Source organism: Strongylocentrotus purpuratus, unplaced genomic scaffold, assembly GCF_000002235.5.
Source record: "Strongylocentrotus purpuratus isolate Spur 01 unplaced genomic scaffold, Spur_5.0 spur5_scaffold_7, whole genome shotgun sequence".
Classification (NCBI taxonomy): domain Eukaryota; kingdom Metazoa; phylum Echinodermata; class Echinoidea; order Camarodonta; family Strongylocentrotidae; genus Strongylocentrotus; species Strongylocentrotus purpuratus.
In genome coordinates, this window is record NW_022145613.1 from 24,010,064 (window position 1) to 24,021,525 (window position 11,462).

Genomic DNA, 11,462 nt, shown 5'->3' on the forward strand with positions numbered 1-11,462 from the left:
TTATAAAGGGCTGCAAAAACCAACTCAAAATTGATTTCCTTACCATCACCCTTCATCAGCTTTTCCTTGATCTCTCGAATTTTGCTGCAACAGTGGACTCCTGAATTGCTACATGGTGAATACTTACTTAAAATCTTCACTGAGCTTATTTTTTTCATGTTCTCTTCAACAAATGTTATTACTCCATGTTCGGCGTGGTGTTTGGCACTGCTCTTATGGATGAGAAGTGTCTTTGCTCCGCCTACCAGGGTCACAATGCTGACACACATAGCACTATCCTTCCATTGAATCCGAGTATTCCCTACAGCATGGAGGCCACTCTCGATGAACATCTCTAGTATCTCCTGACCGTTCATCTCAGTGTTGCTACTAATCTCCATTTTGTTTAATTCAGTAAGATGACATGTGATCTCGAACCCTGTTTTAGCAAAACCATAAAGAGGGCGTTAAAACCATGCACAGGCGTATACCTACAGGTTGTGTGTCTGGACAGTTTGGTTGTCCTGACATAATAATCATATCAATTATAGGCAGAGGCCACACCCCCACATTTTTACAAGTACCTCCAAAGTGCCTCTTTTTACTACAGATAAGTGTCCTTCACTTCGACAAGTTAGTGTCCCTACCACTTCTTATAAGGGGCCCTGTTTCACCTTAGATAAGTAGCCTATACTTTGTCACGTACCTATTTTCCTTTCTGATAAGTTCCCTTTCCTTTCTGCTAAGTGCCTCTTTTCCCGTTTTTGATAAATGCCCCATTCTCACCTCCGATAAGTGCCTCTTTTCATATTTGATAGGTGTCTCGTTTTCTTGACAGTCTCCCTTTTCTTTTCTAACAAGCACATTTCTCCCTTCTGTTTATTATGTGCCCCCTTTTACTTTCTAATAAGTGCCCCTTCCCTTTCTTTATATAAAAGCTCCTTTTCACAGGTCCACTGATAAGTGCTCTTTTCAAATATGATACGTTTCCCTAGTTTCTTTTGATGAGGGTACCTTTTTATTTCCAATAATTTTCTTTTGATAAGTGACCCTTTTACCTATATTTCCGATTATATACCTCACTTAAGTAATCCAGCAATCTGATTGGTCGAAATTGCATTCATAAACTTTAACTGTTCCCGAAAAGTCCCGGTAACCATGGTTAAAAAAAACAGTTCAAAATCCCAATAACCATGGTTATTGGGAAAATAGGTCAGTCTCCATGGTTACCCCATAGGTTTACATGTCAAATCATGCTTCATGTCCCATTTTAAAAGCCCGACCCAGGGTTTTGTGCCAGCTAGCCGTGTATGCATACATGTACGTAATGCTATGCATACACATGCACGCCTCGGGGCAATAGCACAATATTCTAACCTTCCCTTGAGCGTATAAAAACAACTATTTCTCTCAAAGCAGTCATTAATACTATACTGTCGCATACAAAGATTCCTTTGGCGGTCATGTAAAGAGCCTAGTTTCGGATAATCGGAGCAGCTTTGTGTAGTAATAGCTAGTACCCTATACTTCTACCACAACGACGAAACGCAAAGGAGCCGGGGGAATTAGCCCTCCTCTCCACCCCCATGAATTTCTAAATAAACAATATTTGAGCAAAAATTACTAGTGAGGAAAGCCGGATGGGATTTTGTATTCCTTTTCTTGCTATAATGAGGGAAAAACATTTTGAATTATAAAATATCTCTTCTTTTACTTGTTTGCTTAGCCTGGGGCGAAAGGAATGACCAGGAACGTTAATATTCGGAAAAAGAAGCGTCATTACCCCTTCCTCTCCCCCGAAAAATAAAATCAATGTCGATAGCAATGGCAATGGTTATGATGATAATCGATGCATATTATGTGACGCTTTAATTATAACGAATTGAACATGGGCTTTTCTTCCTAAGATAATACAACAGACAGGGATCTTAAAGCAAAGTGAACACGCCCGGTAATTTTTTGTTGATGCTGCCATCTATCTAAGCTCATGTGCCAACAACAGTGCAACAAGTTAGGATCATCGAAATCTTTGTTTGAGTTCGTTGGTTAGGATGCGTCGTTTGTGACCGGTGTTGCGCGAATACGTCATGTATGTGTTCTTTTTACGGAAAATATCAATTTTTCATACATAAAAGTCGATAATTATCAATTATATTATCTGCTAAAATACTGTGTTCATGCTGAATTATCACGAAAGCCCTATTAATGATGGATGGGCTTAACTTTAACTTTATACATCGTAGCACCGCTAGTAATCATTGGCCCACGTGAAATAATGCATGTCTGTAAAATTTCACTTGTCGGGGGCAAAGTGGATGGGGCATAATGGAATGTGTTACAGTATGATTCACCGGGGCAAAGTGGATTGTTAATATTTTTGTCAAGTTCGTAGCATTCAATAAAGCTGATTATTTGAGAAACATTGCTAGTGCCATTTGTTAGTGGTAGTCCTAAGGTAAACGTATAAACCAAATATATTTCTTTACTTTGCTTTGTAATCCTGTTCTGGTTGTTCCAATTTTTGTGTCCACTTTGCCCCGGGCTCCCCTACTGGTTAAAACTATGGGCCTCGGTGACTCCAATAGTAATATTGAAGTCACCTCTTGCGCATAGTTTTAACCAGAACCTCTCAAGACAGTGTATATTTGTATATTAATTTACGTAATGCATTATTTTTATTATTAATATTATTAGTTGTATATTATCAGTATTATCATCATGGGCGTAAATCTGCAATTGATACCTATTGTTCAGGGGGGGGGGGTGATCTATTCATTCACCCCCACCCCCTGAACAATAGGTATTACGTAAGGATTTACGCCCATGATTATCATTATTATCATTGTTACGCCATCATCGTCATCACTGTCACCATCAGTATATTGGATTGATGTGAACACTTTTCACTTTCTGTACGCATTCTTGCGCTTCGTTTCTCCTCTGTTATGTGATGCTAGCGAATTGAACATGTGCTTTTCTTCCTATGAGAATATAAAAGACAGGGATCTTATAGCCTAGGACATCAAATTAGAGTGAGGGAAGCGATCGAGCGCTCATCTGCTTCCAATACGAATTTACTGGTTCACATCTATAATAGCATAATCAAGCTGTTTCATGGTGACATGAAGAATCATTTTATACCTGTGACCTCACCATGCAGTCTGTTTAAGTTACCTCTATAATAATGACGAAAATCGGGATTTCAACGCGATCGCTCTGTCTATTCCCATCGGTATTGTTTAATCTGAATTCTACCAAAAGACATGAATGCAGATAATAGAAATTAGGGGGAATTTGTTAGACTATATTATTACTCCCTTACTACAAAACGGCACGAAACGAGACTGCTAAAGATTTACTTAGACCTTTCAGAATATTGATGATGGATATATGATATATTCTAGCTGTATGTTTTGGTCTGTAAATTAACAATTCCTGCACTTGGGCAGTGTATATTTCATGACAATAACAAAAACAAATGGACATTTTCCGGATTCAGTAAGTGTTACTTGTCAGCTATTCACGGTGAACATAATTATACTAGGTTCCTCATCATCATATCAGGGCATTTGATACAATTTGCATAACTACATTTTGCAGAAAATACACGTTTTGGGGCTAACTTTAGTCATGGACACCACTATACTATTCTATAACGTACAGGTTTCCTTTGATTGGGGGGGGGGGCATGTTGAAGATATCTTTTTCTTTCTTCTTCTAATACATGTAACCTAGTCTATACAACCAAAAATATAAACATATATAATTCCAGTCAATTCGATCGAGTAACAGTTGCAACAAGTCCACCATATTTGTACAGTACACTAACCAGTTTTTTTTATACTCGCGACATTAAAAATACCAAACCGTTGATGTTCCGTACGGTATAAACTTACCGTTCCATACATCGATTCCAGCAAAGAAATTAATTACATTGCGATTTATCCATGAAACAAATCAACCATATTCCCTATTCGGATTTAGTGCCGGGTGAAGAAAAGATTAGGTGGAGCAACCGCGTCTTAATTTACGCAAAAGATTTTTTATTAAAAATTATGTTAAAAAGGGAAAAAAAAACTTACCAATTCCTGACGACGCAAGGTGATTCTTAATTGTTGAAGAGAGGAGTCATTTTGATACAAAAGGAAAAAATATCTCCAGAATGACAACTTAATAAAACAATGAGTGATTAGGAGAGGAAATGAACAGGTCGGAAAGCACAAAAACTTATTCAGGTCCACCGTGTTTGCATATTTTAATAATTATTATACTGGTGGGAAAATGCTGGTGGGGAATTCCAACTTCCATAAATAAACCTTTACTCACCAAACATTTAGGTAGTCGTGTTTCGAGTCGTTTATTGTCAAGGAAAATGTCATGTAGTATATTATTTCTATTTTTACTGCATTCCAAATTCTATACAAGGTAGAGGACAACAAAATTAGGCTTATTTCTTGGTTAATATTTGTTAATCCATATTGTTGTAAGTAAATCATGTTTTTATCGTGAATTAAGAACAGAGGCACGGACACAACTGATTTGCACCAGGGGTCAAAGTCTACGTATTGATGCAAAATCCGATAAAATGAGTCAGCCCGCTGCACGCTCGCTAATGAGCATATCGTGCGAGCGTTATCGTGCGATGGAAACAGCTCGATGAATAATATCCACAAACGAGAAGTTACGAGATCGTGCGAGAATACTGGAAGGGATGACGTAGACTCTATTTTCTCGCACATGCTCAGTTTTTGAGCAGCTATGTTTGGGTAAGTCCATCTCCAGAAAATTTCCTTTCGATCGAATAATATGAAATGTTGATATATTTCCGCGAAATTTACGGTTTTACAGCATCATGCAATGAAGCCTAATTTTGAGAAGTTTTCGTTCCTAGTTTTGTAACTAAAATTTGTTTTCGTGAACCTGACCCGTTCGAAACTAGAAAAAGATCATTTGATGTCGATATGTGTTCAGCAATGTCTGAAATTGCCAAATCTGTTGTCCAATTTGAGGTTCCTCAACAGGAAATTAGTGAATTCTGCTTCCCAAATTCTCATGAAAATCTTGTTTTCACCGGAAATACGTACTCGAAGTTGGGTGAACTGGCGCGAAATGGTCTAAAAATAGTAAAACGCGCGAATGGGCGTAGTGCATACCGATCGTATAGTGTTGTCCCACATATAGATTTTCATGGAGTCTTCAGTGCAATTGTTGGCTGAAAGACCGAAACTATTTCATTTTCTGTTGAATTTCAGTTTCCTCATGTGTTCAGGCATCAAATGGGACTGGGATTCTAAGTAATAACGTTTTTAGATTGAATTCCAAATAGGATTTGATCTAGACTTCTATTAAAAGTCAAGATGAGTCAATGCTATTGCGTATTGACCAGTAGCACTGCACTGCATAGGTAGGATTGGAATAGATCTACATGAAAAGTCGATACACTCGTAACACACAGAGATGCACACAATTATGCCGATGCGGCTGATCGGAAGTTTGACAGTGGACTCACAATTTGAATTTTTAAATAATTCTTTCTAACATCGGAAAGTTGAAAAAATTGTATTTTAATGCTATGTACGTGCCATCAATCATCACTAAAGTACCGATTTTGAGTAAAATCAGTTGAGTGTTGTACAGTGGTGTTTGAAATGTTGAGAATCAATAGCACAGCTTTTAATATACAGCCAGGATAGTAATGCACATATATGTGTGGTCTAGACTCTAGTCGGTCTAGACTTACATGGCTGCATTAGCCATTACGACCTTGGCTGTGTATTAAAGGGAAAGTCCACCCCCAAAATAAGTTTGTTTCGATAGAGGCAGAATAATAAGAAAATCAGGTGAGTGAAAGTTTGAGCAAATTCTGAATGAAAATAAGAAAGTTATGAATTATTGAAGTTGTGATCAATCAAATACAAATTGGCAACTCTGTGACTTATTATACGAGCTCTCCTTCATTTGCTTTGTGCATAATATTCCATAAAATCATGTTTTCTTCGTTATTGATGACGGAATATATATTTGTTCCTTGCAGGGGGAGTATAGAAACATATTTGCAATTATTATATTTAGGGTGCATGTATGGTTGAAATTTTTCTTGAGGGAAAATGAAAATTTTAGATTTTTTTAGTACTGAGCAAATGGAAGTTGAGCTCGCATGATACGTCATAGAGTTGCCAATTTGTGTTTGATTGATCACAACTTCAATAATTCATAACTTTCTTATTTTCATTCAGAATTTGCTCAAACTTTCACTCACCTGATTTTCTTATTATTCTGCCTCTATCGAAACAAACTTATTTATGGGGTGGACTTTCCCTTTAAAAGCTGTTCTTTTGAATCTCAACATTTCAAACACCACTGTACAAAACTCAACCGATTTCACTTAAAATCGGTACTTTAGTGACAATTGATGACACCTAAATAGCAATAAAAAAAAAAAATTCAATTCACCGATGTTAGAAAGAATAATTAAAAAATTCAAATCGCATGTCTACTGTCAAACTTGCCAGTCAGCCACATCGTATTCATTGTGTGCATTTGTGTATATTGACTTTTACACAGACACATATTTCCCTAGATAAAAGTTAATGATAATCTGATTTGTGAAATGGGATTCCATGTTTTGCCCAGGGGTAGAGAACTAGTTCTTGCTAGCTTTTTTATTTGTTGAGGAAATCACTCTTGAACGTTTGATTTATTTCTTGTGTTCATTCTGTAATTGTTTTGTTTTTGTTTTTTGATTCCAGGCGCAGAGATGTACACAGGCCCTCATAGAAGTTGTGACCCCTAGCCCTCTTCCAATTGACCACCCCCCCCCCCTGATCTTGACCTCAAGGATGCATCCTAGAAACAAGGTAAGTTGTGATTTAATTTATTCTATTCACATGGGAATTTGTTTCCCTAAATAGCAGTCAGTGAAACTATAAAAAAATACATTTACATGTATGTTCTCCCATAGAATACAGTAGTGATTTCTTACATGATAAGGAAATCTTGATGCATAACTGTTTAATGTCATGTAGATTACTTTGTATATTCAAACAACCTGCGTTGTTCATTCACTGTCTAATGTTGATAATTTTGTTCCAGGTGCGGAGCTGTACACAGTCCTTCCTACAACTTGTAGAAGATCCCGCACAGGCTTCACAACCAGTCATGTGACCCCTAGCCCTCTTCCAACTGATCGCCCCCTTGATCTTGACCTCAAGATGCAACCTGGAAACAAAGTAAGTTGTGATTTCATTTATTGCATTTACATGGAAATTTGTATCCCTAAAGAGCAGTCAGTGAAATTTCTGATGGGTGAAAAAAGTTCATTTATGTTCTCCCATAGGATAATATAGTAATTGCTCTCATTTCCTCTTCTAATACATGATTAGGAAATCTTGATGCATAAATGTTTAATGTCATGTAGATTGCTTTGTATATTAAAACAACCTGCGTTGTTCATTCACTGTCTAATGTTGATAATTTTGTTCCAGGTGCGGAGCTGTACACAGTCCTTCCTACAACTTGTAAAAGATCTCCCATAGGCTTCACAACCAGTCATGTGACCCCTAGCCCTCTTCCAACTGATCGCCCCCTTGATCTTGACCTCAAGATGCAACTGGAAACAAAGTAAGTTGTGATTTCATTTATTTTATGTACATGGAAATTATAAAGTGCTTTCTCAAAGTAAATTCAAATTAAACTCATTTTGAATCACATTTTATTGTTTATTCTCGGAAAAAAACAAGATCCTGTTGCATTAAAGTTACCATTTATTCAGTAATTATCTCCTCAATGAATGCTAACCACCATGGTAACATTATGGACTTCACGATAGCATGTTGTTTTGTGAATGTTGACAAGACATGGGCGGAGCGAGGGACTGCACAACGGCTCAGCTGTCGACTTCCCTAGAGGGCAACATGGATTTCCCCAAATGGTGTCATTCTCGAGGGTAGTAGATGGCTGAGCTGTTTTCATGCATCGCAGCATCTCACTCCACCTGAGTGACATTATTAAATAGAAATCTTCTTCCCAAGAACGAATAAGTGAATTCATAAAATAAAAATCTTCATTTTGTTTCCATTACTGGTATATAAACAGTGTTCCTAGGTTGTAATCTAACCAAAGCATTGTGAAAATACAGGAAAATTATTTTTATTTGAACTAATATTATTAATCTTGCTCCTTAACTTATGAATGTCAACCGTTTGTCAAGTAAACTTTTGAAGTTGCAAGATGATCAATTAACGTTTTAATGATTATATTAAGTCAGTTTTTCTTTGACTCTTATCTTATTTTCAGATTAAGCATTGTGATTTTATCACCATGAGGGATGAAGTAGAAAATTCAGCCTGTACATCACATCAATCGTTCTTGCTGCTGGGGTGAAGGATAAGTTGGCTCCTTGGCCCCATTTATGTACTATGAAATATAATGCCCTTGTAGCTATCATTACGGAACGTAATACCGATATCTAAATGACAGACTGTATTTGTAGTGGTTGCAGAAAAAAATATGTTAGAAAATTGAAAAACCCAAAAGACACGTAAAAAAGAAAGAATTATTTTATTTCTGTTCCATTATGACCGTTGTGTTGATAAATTATTAAGAGATTGTGAATGTGAATTAGAATAATTCAATGCTGCATTTTCTGAAGAATGCACTTCACTTCCACCTACTATACCTTTATACATGAAACATAGATTTGAATTGGCACATTTTGAGCAATCTAGAAGTTATCGTTCCTGTTCTGTTTGTGAAGCATTACTGACTTCTGATGACAAAACATATACCTGTAAAGATATTCCTGAAAGTGAATTGAAAAGATTGTGTGATATAAATGAAGACTTTTCAGGAACACAAGGTCACCATATATGTAGACCATGCTACATGTATTGTATAAAGAAAAGTAGTGCTAATAAAATGTCACTTAGAAGTATGGAAAATTCGCATCAGAGCCGTGTGCTTGCATCAGATTCGGACGAAGACTTTTTACTCAAAATTCTAAATGTTTTATGTAGACTGTGTCTTGAGGATGGTTATTTTTTTTTATTCATAACTGTTTATGAATATTTTTCTGATCTTGTCTCAAAAAGATGTTGTGATGCGCTACAGTATGACCGTGTAAATAAAAGTCCATTATTTGTAAAGGATAAGATTATACACCAGTTCGGTGAGCTTTATATTGTACATAGAGATGCTGGTAGGAGGGGAACATCTTTTTACAGTGCAGAGATGTCTCATAATTATGTTATACGTTCATGGCATATTTCAGTTTCTAAATTGAGATCATTACAAATTGACAAGAATAGTGCCCAAGATGTGCCCGATAGACCATCCTTTTCCTCACAGTTTAGTTCACCTTCAGAGGTGAACATGCAGTTCCGAAATGTTGTCAATAACGGAAATGAATTTCTCTGTAAACACAGGAAGCTGTAATTAATGGAGATCCCGTCCAAGAGGTCCCTTTGAAGTCATCCGTGGCACCGCGCGTCTTTTGTTCCCCTACCGTAATCCCCTTAATCCCCCTCCGAAACCGTACAGCTCCCTTGTAGCACTAAGTCCTCCCTTTCCACACACAGCCCAGCCCAGCGAGCACGGCGGCTTTTGCTTTACCGGCCCGTACTTGGGGTGAATAGTGGTGATAACTTGACAACTTCTAGCACTAAATCAATAAATGCGCAAACATATAACACAATTTCATTTAGTTCATTAGAAAGATAAACCTTTGGACTACCTTCCTAGCTATGTAAAAATTTCGGAAATTTTCGGGAAATGTCAATAATTAGATGAGAAAATCATGATGATGAAAACCTTTCATTCGCTCTAACTCATGATTTCCTTGGTCGATTTCGCTGGTTGAAATGGCCATGTCTTCAGTAGAGCTATCCGAGAACGGAAAAGGCATTTGATGACTTATAAAAAGCTGCATTGGTCATTATGTTGTGAATTCTGTATTTTATATGTTATAGCTTAATACATCTTCACTAAACATGACTTAATTTGTCGGTGCCACGCATGGCTTTAAAGCTCGATGCTTGCATATTTTTGCAAAAGAGTGAATAGAGAACTTAGGGAAGCAGATGGCGTTGCGTAATATTTCGTACTATTTGGAATGCCAGAGAGGGACTGTGCATTGATATGGACAGCTGTGGATGGAAATGATGGCTGGAGAGGGTTACATTTCTATTTGTTAAGCCAGGTTAATCTTGAATATTTTATCCTCGGAAAATTCTTTTGAGACGGTATCTCCATTCATTACAGCTTCCTGGTAAACAGGTGAAACACTTTAGTTGGAATATTTAACTAATCCTTTCCCAGGTCGAAAATCCCATAGAGACCAATAGAGACCATTAGAAAAATTCTATTGGTCTCTAATGGTTTCTGTTGGAGTCTATTGGTTTCTGTTGGACCCATAGAATTGAATCCAATAGAGACCATTCAAACCATCAGAAACCAATAGAAACCAATAGCACCCATAGAAACCAATAGAAATAGAAACCAATATGACCAATAGAAACCAATAGGACCAATAGAAACCAATAAGACCAATAGAAACCAATAGGACCAATAGAAACCAATAGGACCAATATAAACCAATAAGACCAATAGAAACCAATAGAACCGATAGGACCAATAGGACCAATAGGACTAATAGGACCAATAGAAACCAATAGGACCAATTTAAACCAATAAGACCCATAGAAACCAATAGAACCGATAGGACCAATAGGACCAATAGAAACCAATAGGTCCAATAGAAACCAATAGAAACCAATAGCTACATCTATCTTATGCATATTCATGATTACTTTATACGTGTTCACAGAAAATTAAATTTATCATAATTTGTTAAGCAACTTATGACAATGTACATCAATTTTGTGATTTTTATTTTCTTTTGGCAACTAATGACCAATAGATTATTTGTTTAATCATGTTACAATTTCATTCACGTTTTAGCAATAGATATATTGACTATAATGATTACTATAAAATACTAACCAAGAAACAATTCATGTATGTTTATTATATAGAATAGTACAAGCATTCTGTTAAAATAAAGGATATTCTTAAACTCACTTCAAGTGATCTATGTGATGGAGTTAATGCAATTGAGATTAGAATATACTCTTTTTTGGTGGACAGTTGCTAAAATCGATTTTGATTGATCATTATTGATTTACCAATAGAAGCCATTGGACTATTGGTTTCAATAGGGAATTCAGAATATGGGACCATTAGAAACCCATAGAAAAATCTCTAGTAGACCAACAGGAACCCATAGACAATATCTAATGGACCAACAGAAACCCATCATAGAAGAACATATCTAATGGACCAACAGAAACCCATAGAAGACATGGGTGGATGCTGGTCCAATAGAAGCTTTCTGTTGGTCCATCAGCATTTTTTCTGTGGGTTTGTGTTGGTCCAATAGATATTTTCTAATGGTTTCTGTGGGTCCATCATTTCACTTTCCCTATTGA

The 11,462-nt window shown here is 36.6% G+C and overlaps 1 long non-coding RNA gene across 1 annotated transcript; it reads left to right on the plus strand.

Moving 5' to 3' along the window:
• The first annotated feature begins 6,772 nt into the window (after window positions 1-6,772).
• LOC115920015 lies at window positions 6,773-8,530 on the plus strand. Its single transcript, XR_004062123.1, has 3 exons — window positions 6,773-6,836; window positions 7,072-7,208; window positions 8,275-8,530. It is a non-coding gene; the product is annotated as an uncharacterized LOC115920015 (long non-coding RNA).
• The last annotated feature ends 2,932 nt before the right edge of the window (window positions 8,531-11,462 follow it).